At 32.3% G+C, this 12,911-nt stretch overlaps 2 pseudogenes; one reads left to right on the plus strand and one right to left on the minus strand.

The window, feature by feature from the left end:
* Positions 1-5,410: 5,410 nt before the first annotated feature.
* LOC119525338 lies at positions 5,411-6,374 on the minus strand (annotated as a pseudogene).
* Positions 6,375-9,182: 2,808 nt separating this feature from the next.
* On the plus strand, positions 9,183-10,796 carry LOC119525339 (annotated as a pseudogene).
* The last annotated feature ends 2,115 nt before the right edge of the window (positions 10,797-12,911 follow it).

Here is a 12,911-nt window from a genome sequence, read left to right on the forward strand (position 1 = left end):
CCTGGGAGCAAAGGACCAGCAGATGCTAGCCACATGCCTTCCCAGCTGATGGTGGTGCTCCAGATATGATTGACCTTTCTTCAGTGAAGGTATCCCCTTCTTGATTCCTTAGAACTGTAAATATGTAAACCAATAAATCCCCTTTATAAAAGCCAATCCATTTCTTGTATATTGAATTCCAACACCTTTAGCAAAGTGGAACAAGGTACAAATCAAATCATTCTGTAGGAACTGACAGTTTTCTCTCTTTTTTTCCATCTTTGGGATTCCACTGTTCAAGTCCATCATATCCAGCCTGATGACCAAGGAAGGATGTGATTGCCATATTGAAAAAACATTATTACCCAAGAAAACAAAGAGAGGATCTTAATAGTCAATTTTTAATAAATTGGCCTCATAGTTATCTCAGATATATATTTGCATTTTCTGATAAAATATGAATTCAAAATTATCATGTATTTTATGTTCCTGACCTGATCTGAAGTAAAGTGTAACTACATGTTTAACAAGCAAATGAATCAATTTTCAAAGCCCTATTCCATGGAACAATTCTTTTTTCACTTCAAATTATAAATTTATCCATTTTTCAAAATGTTCAGATGACTAAACTTTTAGAATTTTAATTTACAATTTGTCAATGAAATAGTTCTTACTTTTATCATTGGCCAAATATTTACAGATATTTTGCTTGTATTCACATTTGTATCTATAAAACTAACTTTTTCATGGTAGGTATACACTAATTTGTTTGAGGAAGTGAACAAAGGACTAAAGTATAAATTGTAAACTATATTAAAAAATAGAAGGATAAAACTGAAGAAAGGGTTTTAATTGATTGCACTTTCCTCAGTATGAATTAAGAAAATGTCTTAGATTTATCAAGGCAATTGATTGAATGTAAGGCAATTGACTATCAAATATCTGACCTGACTCCATCACCCTGCTTTAAATATATTTCAACATTCTGCTTCACATAAGTCTCAGTGATGAATTTCCAACTCCTCATAATTGTTGACTGATCAAGTTGCAGTGCAAAATACATTATGACTTTTCTCTTGCCTAATTTAAGAGCAAATCTGAAGCTTAGAAGGGGTGAATGAAAAGTTAAAATAGAGCTTGGTGCACAATTAAGTAATATCACAAGTAAAAATCTATACAATGTGAAGTGCCTTACACAACCAAACTACCAATTATATTTACATTAGAAAAACTGTATCCAATTTTTCTCCTTTTATTCTTTTTTTATTTATTTGAAATTTGCCTGAGAGTAGAGACAAAATCATGAAGCAGTTAATCACATACCTCCTAACAGGCTAAAAAAACATACTGGAGGCAATTATTAACCCTGCTCTTAACACTCACTTTTTCTGGTCTGAATGTGTGAATTGGGAATATTCAGGCTCTATTCTAAGTACTTTTGCTAATATTTCCAGAAAGTATCACTTATATAAAAATTATGCCCCTTTGTAGGTTTGATTATTCCTGTAGCTATTTGCTCCTTCACTTTAGATTTTCTTTACAAGACAGTGTAATCAATTCAATCTAAAACATGTGGTTTTTAAGTTTGACTTTTCATTTACAAAGGCTAACCTTTTAAGCTCACATCAGATGATGTGAAACCCTACATCATCTTTGTTTTGTATGCATATATGAATGCAAATATCTTAATTTACCTCATGTATTTTATTGCATGTATCAAGAATTAATTATTTGTTCCATGGTGATCATAATGGCAATGCTGAAGAATATTGCAATAATGTGGAAGTGCTATTCTTTCCCCTAAATCTTAGACAAATAAGTGGCACAATGTAATCAACAAAGTCCAGAAACCCATATAATCAATTTTTTGCATTCTTGCATCATTCAATTTATTGCCATTTGTCTAAATTTCAGTATAAAATGATAACAATGCCTAATATTACTGACAAACTCATAGCAATATTATCAATGTTTAATGATGATCATGGATCAAAGGAGTCTTGGGAAATTCAGGAACATTGGGGAAGGAGGTGTTTGACAAAACCCAGTTTCCCAGAGAATTAAGGTTATCCATTAAAACTTGAAATTATTTTGTTACACAATATTTGTGCAAATCCTTCTATAATGGTTTCCAAATTTCCCTGCATTCTTGAACTTATGTGCAGAGTTCATGTTGCTTTGGCTTCTCAAGTTAGGCATAAAATCTTTGCTACTTGTTGGAATCCCAGAACCCATTGCCATGTGTAGACATAGGATGCAGTTTATCTTTTTACTGATTCTCCATTGACTGCTTCATTTCTCATCTCTGCTTACTTCCCATCACTTAATTTTCAAAGAATCAACCCTTTGAAATATTTTCAGGCCATTTAATTTTTAAATGTTTCTTATATTTGACTTGCCATTCCTTATTACAATGGAATAAATCAGATGGTTTTTAAAATTACTAATTTTATTTTACTCACATTCTAAATGAGACCCTACTGCTCTTGGAAGAGCATGTGGCAAAAATTTCCTCACACCTCTTTTCCTTTTACTTGATATAGGATATATAACAGTTTTCTGAAGTTTACATATACTACCTATGTAGAAACTAAATATATAGGCAGCCTACAGATTAATTAATAGACCCCCTGTTTGTTGAGTATTTTGGCTATCAAGGAATATTGACTCTCAAAGGTACATCATATATGTCACTATATGTGTTTGGAAACCTTAATCAACATAAATATAATTAGTTAAATGAAACTAATTATAAATGAAAGTCCACAAATTCATTGGCACACATGCACATTATCTAGGTAGCTTGCTATTATCTGCTTGCATTCAAAGTAAACATATATAGATAAATATGTGTATGTTTTCTGTATGAGGCTTATTACAACAGAGTTCAACGGTCTTCCACTTTTGAGCCTGCAGTATCACCTTTCCACAGACTACATTTTTCTCATTTATATAATTTATGTTTTTTTATTCCTTACTGTAAGTTACTGTATAAGATCTCCTTTCATTTTTACTCCATTATTTATTTCCTTATATGTGTTCCATACTAATTATTGAACATCTTAATAAATAAGCTTTACTTCCAATGCTTTTATGTGACAAATTAAGCACCATTTTATCAACATAAGAAGCCCTTAAGGCACATTACTATCCCAAGTAACTATATATGTATATATTAGATATAGATGATATAGTAATAGGTATATACTTTTATAAAAGGAAGGAATAAATAAAAGATTGTCTATTGCTATGCACTACGTATCCTTTTCAAATATGAATTCATAGGTATGAATCCAGATTCAAACTAAAGATATATACAATAATCTCTTCCCCCAAATCAAATTTGTTAACTTATAAAGATGCCACACAGACTACAGAATTCTCCCCATGTCCCCGATCAGTTGACTTGTCCAGTAAGGCAAATAAATGTCTACATTTGTGTTTCTCAGGAAGTCAGTTTATAGTGCTGTGAGTTGGTCTGAGAATATATCAATTCAAAATAATTGGGTACAAAAGATTAACTTGATAAATAAAAACATTTAAAATGTTCAAAGTATTTATATTACCTGCATACATTCATAATATTTTGCAAGTCATGGTGCAAATGAAGTTTTTGTTACCTTTTCATCACTGAATGTGAAGATTGCTTTAGCTTTTTTGCTTATGTTAACTAATTTAGTGGTAAAATAGCTTTGAATATCTGTCCATTGATTTTTTTTTTGAAGGGTGGAGACCTTATTATCTATCAAAATAATCTTCTACTCAAGAACACAGCTCTCATTTGCCCTTCTCTGCAATAAAAAACCTAAAGTACTTCACATCAATTATGGTGATTAAAATGATTAAAATGTAAATTTACCCCTTGTTAGTCTCTCTTTTCTAACAAAAAACTTTTTTTCCATATGAGACAGCTAGGGTACTGAGAATGAGAGGACTTCCAGCTTCTCTCTCACACCTTTCAACATTTAATAGCTTCAAGAGTGACCCAATTTCTGCCTGGAAATTTTCCTGGAATTATTTTGCATTATTATGCTTGTAATTAAAAATAATTCTCTGTCTCTAATCATTTCCATTATCTTTTGCTTTTTTTTGGGGGGGGGGGTTGTATAAGTGTATTGTTTGAGATTCCTAATAATTTATTCCTCATTTGTTTTGCACTTCTGCAGGGTAGATAATTTCTTTTTAGTTGCCATCAAGATGGTGAATGTGTATCATGGCTTTATTGTTCTGAGTAGAAAGTAGTAATACAATCCCTTTTGCACTTGGAGTTAGCTAAGTCCATGTAAATGTAAGCAACTCTGACTTGCTTCATTTCTGGGGAAAAGTCTTAAATTCAGGTACATTATTCATCACATTTCCTCATAACAGGTCATGGCCTTAGAGATTTGTTGCCTTCATATATGATGAATTTATTAGTAAGCATGAAATACTGTAAAAGAATGAGATAAATTATGTTACTTTATATTAGGAAACAGCACACTTAACTACTATCCTTTTCCTTATCCATAGTGATTACAGATTTATTAATTTTTTTGATTACATGGAGATCACAGGTTCATTGAAGTAAACACCAAAAATTCAGAAAAGCAAAATGAAAATCATTGAAAAATATATGCTTAAATATCCAAAATTAAAATTTGACAATTATATTTAAGTTCATCTTTTTCAATGTGCATCCATGTGTAACCATGTATGTGATATGCATGTGATATATTTTTATAGGAGCTATCTTAATTATATTTTAAATTTCTTTGTTTTCTAATTTTCCTGTCTGTTTTATCATCTTGAGGATTATACATATTAAAAAAGTGTGATTATTCCCCATGCCTCTTCAAATTAAATGCATACATTTTAAATGATAATATTAGTTTGATCAAATCACAGTATTGTATTATGTTGAAATGTTTAATCTGATATATATATCAGATATATATATTTATATATATATCTGATATATATTTATATATATATATATATATAAATCACACCTAATTTCACTTGTATTGATGTACCATCACCTTTATAAAACTGAATCTACATTGAAAGGTCCTTTTTTGTCTCTAAGGAATGCTTTCTCTGAAAAGCCATTGCTGGACAAAACTGCATGTATATTTTTATTTAATGCACGTTGCCAACCTGTTTTATAAAATATATGTTTCAGCTCTGTGAAAATCAATGATATAATTTGCAATAAATGATATAATAGAATCTACATAACAAGTGACTATATTACATCAGCAATTATCAAAAGTTTTTATTTAGAAGGGACATTGCACAATAAAATTATAGAATTTTTAATGTAATTATTTGCAATTTGCTGATACAAATCTAATTTGGATAACAATATAAAAAGTCTCTCAATATTAAATTCCATACACTGGAAATAATTGCCACTGAACAGTCAGGCAATAAGTATAATTAAAGTAAATAGCTATTGAAACTTCATTACAAATATATGAGAAAGCATCTCTTGTAAATATAATTCATTCTTTAATAAATTACATATAAATTTACACAGTCCCCCTATGACATCCTTCCCTTAGACTGTGTATCATGGGATTAAACATAAGAGAAACAATGGAAAAGAAAAGAGAGAGTATTTTGTCAGTTCCTTATGAGTGACTGGTGGTGTGTCTTAAATATATAATCAATCCTGATCCATCAAATAACACCACCACCATAAGATGAAATGAGCAGTTGGAGAAGGCTTTGACCCAATTTGTAGATGAAGGTAATTTAAGAATTGTACATATAATTTTGGTATAGGAGCAAAGTATTAACAGAAATGGAACTGTGACAAACAACAGAGCAACTATGTAAACCAATGTTTCATTCACACCGATGTCTCTACAGGCCAGCTTGAGTATTGGTGAGATGTCAGAAGAAGTGGTTTATATGGTTAGACCCACAAAAGGACAGAGGGAAAATCTGGCATGTCTGTCCTATGTGGACTGGAATTCCACTGATCCAAGAGCCAGCTAGCAGTTGGAAACACACCATCTGACTCATGACTACAGAATAGGGCAGTAGGTTACAAATGGCCATGAAGTACATTTGTGCAGCACAGGCAACTAAAGAAATTCTTCTTCTCTGGGTCTTAAGTTCATGAGCATTCTGGTTACAGTAATTGATAAATAGCAGATTTCAGAGAAGGAAAAATTGCCAAGGGAAAAATACATGGGGGTCTGGAGACTAGAATCCAGTTTTGTTATCAGAAATATGGTATCATTGCCCAGCAGTATAATGATATAGATGACAAAGAATAATCCAAATAGAAATCACTGGAGATGGGGAATATCAGCAAAGCCCAAAAGAACAAATTCCTTCAAATCAGTTAGATTTCCTTCTGATGGTTTTTCTTAATGTATCATCTGTAGAAAGGATAAATTTAACATAAGCATTTCACTCTACCTTCCTGAATCTCATTGCCTGTACTCTGAATTGTATCTAGGTGTCCAGACTGGTTTTCATGTTCCTACAATTCTTTCCAATTTAAGAATATTACTATTTGTGTATTTTCCACTTTTCCTTGTTTAGATCATATGGATTGTCACTGTAAACACTGCAATGAAATTTCCTTTAATACCATTTCATTATACATCTGATAATAGCACAGGATGAAGCAAATTGTACCTTTCTCAGCACAGACACTGGAGCTATCTGAAACTGCTGTAGACATACCCATAACTTTGCAATCTGATCTTATTTTTGTTGAATCCCAATTGAAGTTAATCCTATTGTACTTCTCAGTGCATTTTCACAATAACACTTCAGTAGCATAATATAAGTTATCTTCTCACATTCTTTTTCAACTACCTATTTCAACCATCATTTTCCTCCCCTCACTTGATGATCTAGAACATAGAAATCCCATTATACAGTTTACATGGCAAAAAATTAACAGAATATTTTATTGAATATAGAAAAATAATGCAAATATCTTTTGTTAGAGTATTAATTGGAAGATATAAGAGGGTTTTACTCAGGGAAATTAGCCTGGGAAGATTGATCCAAATTGAGACAAATATACAGGGTAACCACAGGAAAACATGTATAGCTTGGAGTATATATCCATTACCTGTCTGTATGTGTGTGGAGCAGGAGGAGAAAAGTTATTTGCTGCTATATAATACCCAGGGTGCTGTGTGCACCATTCACTATCTTTGTTGTTCCTCAACAAAAACACAAAACTTAGGATGAACGTTCCTAAACTAACTTTCCTTTAGCAATAGAGATATTGAGACCCATTAAGATGGATAGTTTGACCAACTTCACATAGGTTTTGTGATGGCCAATCAGTGCCTATTGTTTTAATGTACTTTAGTTTTCTGTGATTGATTACCTGGATTATAGTAAGCAATTAAACTTTCTAAAGCATGCACCTTGTTTGTGAGAATTAATTGAAAAAATATTGGTAAAATTATTTACCTATCAATTTAACTGATCATTTATTATGTTTCTATAGCTATAATTAAGGTTATAATATGTTCTTTAAGTCTGTTGCTGTCAGAGTTGTAACACCTTGCCTACTATAATTTACTTTTGAGTTGAGTTGTTGGTAATCACTTGTTTTTACTTTTCCCTTAATCAGGGCCAAAATTTTAGATGGCACTCATTCTCAGGGCCATTCCTATTCAATCTTGAAAGTGAAAGCCTCCTTAAATTTTGGACCTCTGGTGCCTCTTGCCTCACCACTAGTTGTATCCTGTTGGGTTTGTACCTGGCCCACTAAACAGTGTCAGTAAAGTGGCATGTCATGATTAAAGAGCACTGTGTCCTCCCCGGATGGACTGGAATTGAATTATGGCCCTGCCACCTGCTAGCTGTGTGGTATTATGCAAATTACATCATGCACTTACCCTACCTGTGCCACAGTAGATTATCTATGAAAAGGGACAGTAATTGGCAACACTTACAGTTGATATGTGATTTATGTCATTTAATATATGTAAAATAGCTTACATTGTGCTATTTGTAAAGGGCTATATAAGTGCTAGATATTTTTACTATTAAAAGCTAAGTTTTATTTATTCTTCCAAATTTTATTAAATGTTCTACACAGTCTGAAACATAATCCCTTTCTAGTGTATTTTCCTTTATATTGGACAATAATTATGGGAAGGAAGGGAGATCTTAAGGCAATGATCAAAATTCTAACTATTTCAAAATATTATATTCTAAAGTTGCAAATCCCTGTGAAATGTTTCCCTATATTTTGTTTATGTAATTTTCTGTACTCTGAGAACTCAACACTTCTATTATGCCTCATTGTTCAATACTTAGTATTATAAATTGTCTAATTCTTTTCCTATGCTTTTTTTCCTCCCTGACTGTAAATGATCTGAGAGGTAAGGGCTGTGACTAATTTCCTACTTGGGATCAATACAGATTCTAGAAAATGGCTGTGAACCTAAGATGTTGCTCATTATTTGGCTCTGAAATGAAATGAATTCAACAATATTAAGATGAAATCATCACTCATAAATAAGAGAGAATTAAGACACAAGAAAATAAAAGAGCCAAATGTTTATGTATTAGGTTTATAAGTAATGAAATTTAATGCAAATAATTACATTCCCCTTGATTGAATAAAATGACTTTCAGTGCTAAATAAAATATAATCCTAACATACAGAATCAAACTTTTGATGGTGAAATTATCAGTATATTGCATGAAATATGTAACACTTCTGTATGTTCTTATCAGTAGGGGGACAGGGTAGAAGGAATAAAACCATCTATATTACTCTTCTTATAGGTTTAGTTTCTTTTTAATCAAGATTAATAAAACATGATGTTCTTATTTTTATTTCAAACTCAGACATCTGTATATTTGCTGGAAAAGTACAAATGATTAAGGGAATGTGTAACAACATTGTAATTCAGTTAGATATTATTCAGTGTCAATGTCTCTACTCTATCTAATCCTCAACTATGTGGCATATTTGATTTAAATTAGCAACTTCAACCCTGAAATTTAAAATTAAAATTTAATTTAAAAAACAATATTGAACTTAAAACTTTGATTATTTTATGTCTTTAACTTTATATAATATTTGTTTTTAATAAAATATATGTTCCTTCCATTCCCCACAGATTATAAATTTATGTAATGGATTATTTTATTTTAAATGCTTTATTAAGATCACAATAAGGCAAAATACACGAATCCAGTATTTATATGTTACAAAGTCTTGGTTCGTAATGAAGTTGAAGTTTTCTCATAGTATTATTTACTGTATATACAAAAAGTATGTTATTCATAGTTTCATTTTTTCAAATTGATGTAATATCATATAATATCATAATTTAATTTTAAATTATATGTAATGGAATCAGAAATGTATAGAACCTGCTTTAGTGAAAGAACACATTTGTGACTGTGAAATATTATTAAATTTTAAAATATGAAAAGTTGGACATCAACATGAAATAATTCATATTTTCCTATAAATTTTTAAATTACATTAGTTGAAACCAACTGTTTCATCAAACATACTCAATCTACCTTTAAAATATTCTGTTCTTTCTGAACATGAAAAGTTCTTTAAATAAAAAGCAGCCATCCTTACCCCATGGAATCTCTTCCACCTGACATATTTAGGTTTAGATATTTAGAAAACAAACAAAAGGAATTTCTAAGAAAAAGTTTCTTTAAATAATTTTGCATAAGGAAGGTTTTCTAACTATGACTCAAAATTTAAAACATAGGACACAAAAACATAAAAAAAATCACTATGTAAAAATAAATATTTCTACAAGGTAAAAACATACAAACACCAAAAATGAAGTCAAAAGAGAATTGATAAAATGGTAAAGTAAATATAAATCGTATATAATATTAGCTAATTGTCCTTATAAATAAAATGTTTTTAAATATGAACAAGGGATCTTTCATTATATATAAGTCTCATACTCTGACCCAGGAGGGTGATTAGTACTGACTTCATATGTTTGAGACCCCCCCAGACCTCATCTGGTATGTCCCCTCTTTTGGTTTCTTCCTGTTTGTATCATTTCACTATAATAAAAGTAGAGTTACAAGTGAAGTTCAAAATCCAAGTAGAAAAGTGGACCAAACTCTTCATTGGTAAAAAGGAATTGAATTTTAAAACTGTACAGAGATTTCTTAAACAATCTCTTAGTAAAACATATAACACTGTGCTGGTTGGGGAGGGTTCCTATGGTAGGTTCAGGTGACTTCTGTAATAGACTTTGCATGCTGGACAGGTCACCTCTATGCAGTGAGTGAATGATGTGCCAACTGCATCTGTGTCCTAGTGCTCCTGGACTGCAATTACTTAGTCAAATTGCCTGAGGAAACCCAGACCCATGACCAACTGATGGAGGAGGAAAATGTTTAGACATTTTCCTTTCAGGGAGAAATTACACAGTTGATGTCGTTGATCACCAATACTTTCTACCTTTCTACTTGAACAAAGAGATCTTTCTAGGAGCTTCTTTCAAATATATCAGATGCTCTGGACAAAATCAGATATGAAAGCTTGATGGATTCTGGTAAGCTAGACTGTGGGAAGGAGCTACACATTAAGTTTATCCCAAACAAGTTCAAACCCTCCCTATTGTGAATACTGGGATTGGAATGACAAGGACAGCTTGATCAATTACCTTGACACTGTTATCAAGTCTTGGATCAAGGCATCCATGGAAGCTTTGCAGGCTGGAGCCAACATCTCTATGATTGGCCAGTTTGGTGTTGGATTTTATTCTGCATATTTGGTTGCTGATAAAGTGACCATGATCACCAGACACAGCACTGATGAGGAAAATACCCCAGAGTGTATACCATTGGATTAAATATTGGGATCACAATGGTATAGAAAAGAGAGACAAACTTGTCTGTTCCAGAAGAATATTTGGATTTGGGTCTCAAATATGTAATGATTCCTAATCCAAAGAATAAAGCCACAACTATGACATGAGTTGAGCAGGTGGAGAAGGTTTGGCTTGAACTATTGCAGATGACAACCTCAGGATGGTGGACATGATTTTTCTATAGGATCCCAGGATTAACAGAAAAGGGATCATAACTAACAGCTCAGACCCTGTAAAGACCAACGTCTCATTCACAAAGCTGTCACCTCAGGCTGGCTTAATTCCAGGGGGGTGGGGGTGGGGGTGATGTCACAGGGGAAGTGATTGATTTGGTTAGATCCACAAAATGACAGAGAGAAAATCTGGCAGGTCTGCTCAATATGAACTGGACTTCCACTGATCCAGGAGCCAGCCACCATACCAGCTGGATACAGACCTTGTGGTGCATGACTATAGGAAAGTGCAGAGGGTTATAAATGGCCAGGTAGCAATCAAGCTATCATGGCCAGGGAGAAGATTTCTATGTTTCCAAGCATAAGGACAAAACACATTTGAGTAGCAAAGGCAAAGAAAGAAATGTTTCTTTTCTGAGTCCAAAGATTTATGAACATTCTAGGAAGAGTTGCAGACACATTATGAATTTCCAAGAAAGAAAAATTACTAAGGAAAAAATACATGGGCATATGGAGATCCTGGTCAATGCCAATGAGGAGGAAAATGACACACCATTTCCTATCAGCATAGTCACATAGAGAAAGAAAACTGTCACTAAAAGAAACTTCTGGTGTTTGTTTTTTTGTTTGTTTTTTGCTGTTCCATCTGTGAAAATAGTGAAATTAGTCATTTATCTGTTTGACTGAATTTCCAAATTGTAAGCACTAGACTGTTTTGGGGGAATTAGAAAATAAGATTTTTACTCTCAATTCAGTTTCCAGAATTTTATATCCTACAATCAAAGAGCACAATAGAGGTCCAGTGGTGCATGTAGGCTAAATTCTAATCATATCAACATATCTAATATTAGGCTTGCCTTTAAATGGAAGAAATGAGCTCTAAAATTATGCGTTTTCATTTGTAGGCAGATCAAATTGAATATTTTTTTTATTTTGCATATTAACAAAGAAAATCCTGAAGTAGAAATATTTACATCTGTAACATTTTCCTAAGGGGTAGTCCACTACCAAATTTTGAACCATATTTTTCTATAATTCTTCAACTCTCCCAAGACGACTTTTGCCACTGCAGTGTGTGCAAATCTTTCTTCATATTGCTGTAGCTCTGACTGTTTGTGTATGCACTTTAATTTGAAATGGTATTCCTGTTTACTCTGTATTGAAATAAAATAAATGTCATTGTGATTAGGCATTACATTTCAAGATCTTTCATTTATCACGTCCCATCACTCAGTAGATGTCAATAAGTATTTTTAACCTATCTATTGCTTAATTTATAACAACAATGTTGAATGAACTACATTGAGGATACGATTTAGGAACTGCCTAATATATCTACCCTCAAGTGCCTCACTATCTGCCATTGGTGAGTCTCATATAAACATTCTTATTTTAATAATATAGCTGAGATGGAGCCCATGGAAACCAAACTATATCAGTATAAATTATTATAAAATGTGGTTATTAGACAATTGTCAAAAAGACTAAAAGCAGAGAATACTTCTTTTGTGTATAGAGTATCTAAGAATATATATTTTGTTATGATTATAAGATATATAGCTGTTCAGTAACCTTCTGAAGTGTTGAGATCTAGGTGGACAATAGAGGAATTTAAACATGATGGCAATTAACAGAATTATAGAATTGGATAATATCTGGAATAGAAGAGGGAAATGATTTTAACTGAATTATTGATGTGTAGGCCAAGGGCTTACCATAAAATGTTCTATTTTATTTCTAGAGGTGGGGCAAGATGGCGGACTGGTAAGCTGTATGATTTAGTTACTCCTCCAGGAAAGTAGGCAGAAAGCCAGGAACTGCGTGGAGTGGACACCACAGAGCAATCTGACTTTGGGCATACTTCATACAACACTCATGAAAACGTGGAACTGCTGAGATCAGCAAAATCTGTTAGTTTTTGCAG

This window comes from Choloepus didactylus, assembly GCF_015220235.1.
Source record: "Choloepus didactylus isolate mChoDid1 chromosome 25 unlocalized genomic scaffold, mChoDid1.pri SUPER_25_unloc1, whole genome shotgun sequence".
NCBI classification, from domain to species: Eukaryota; Metazoa; Chordata; class Mammalia; order Pilosa; family Megalonychidae; genus Choloepus; species Choloepus didactylus.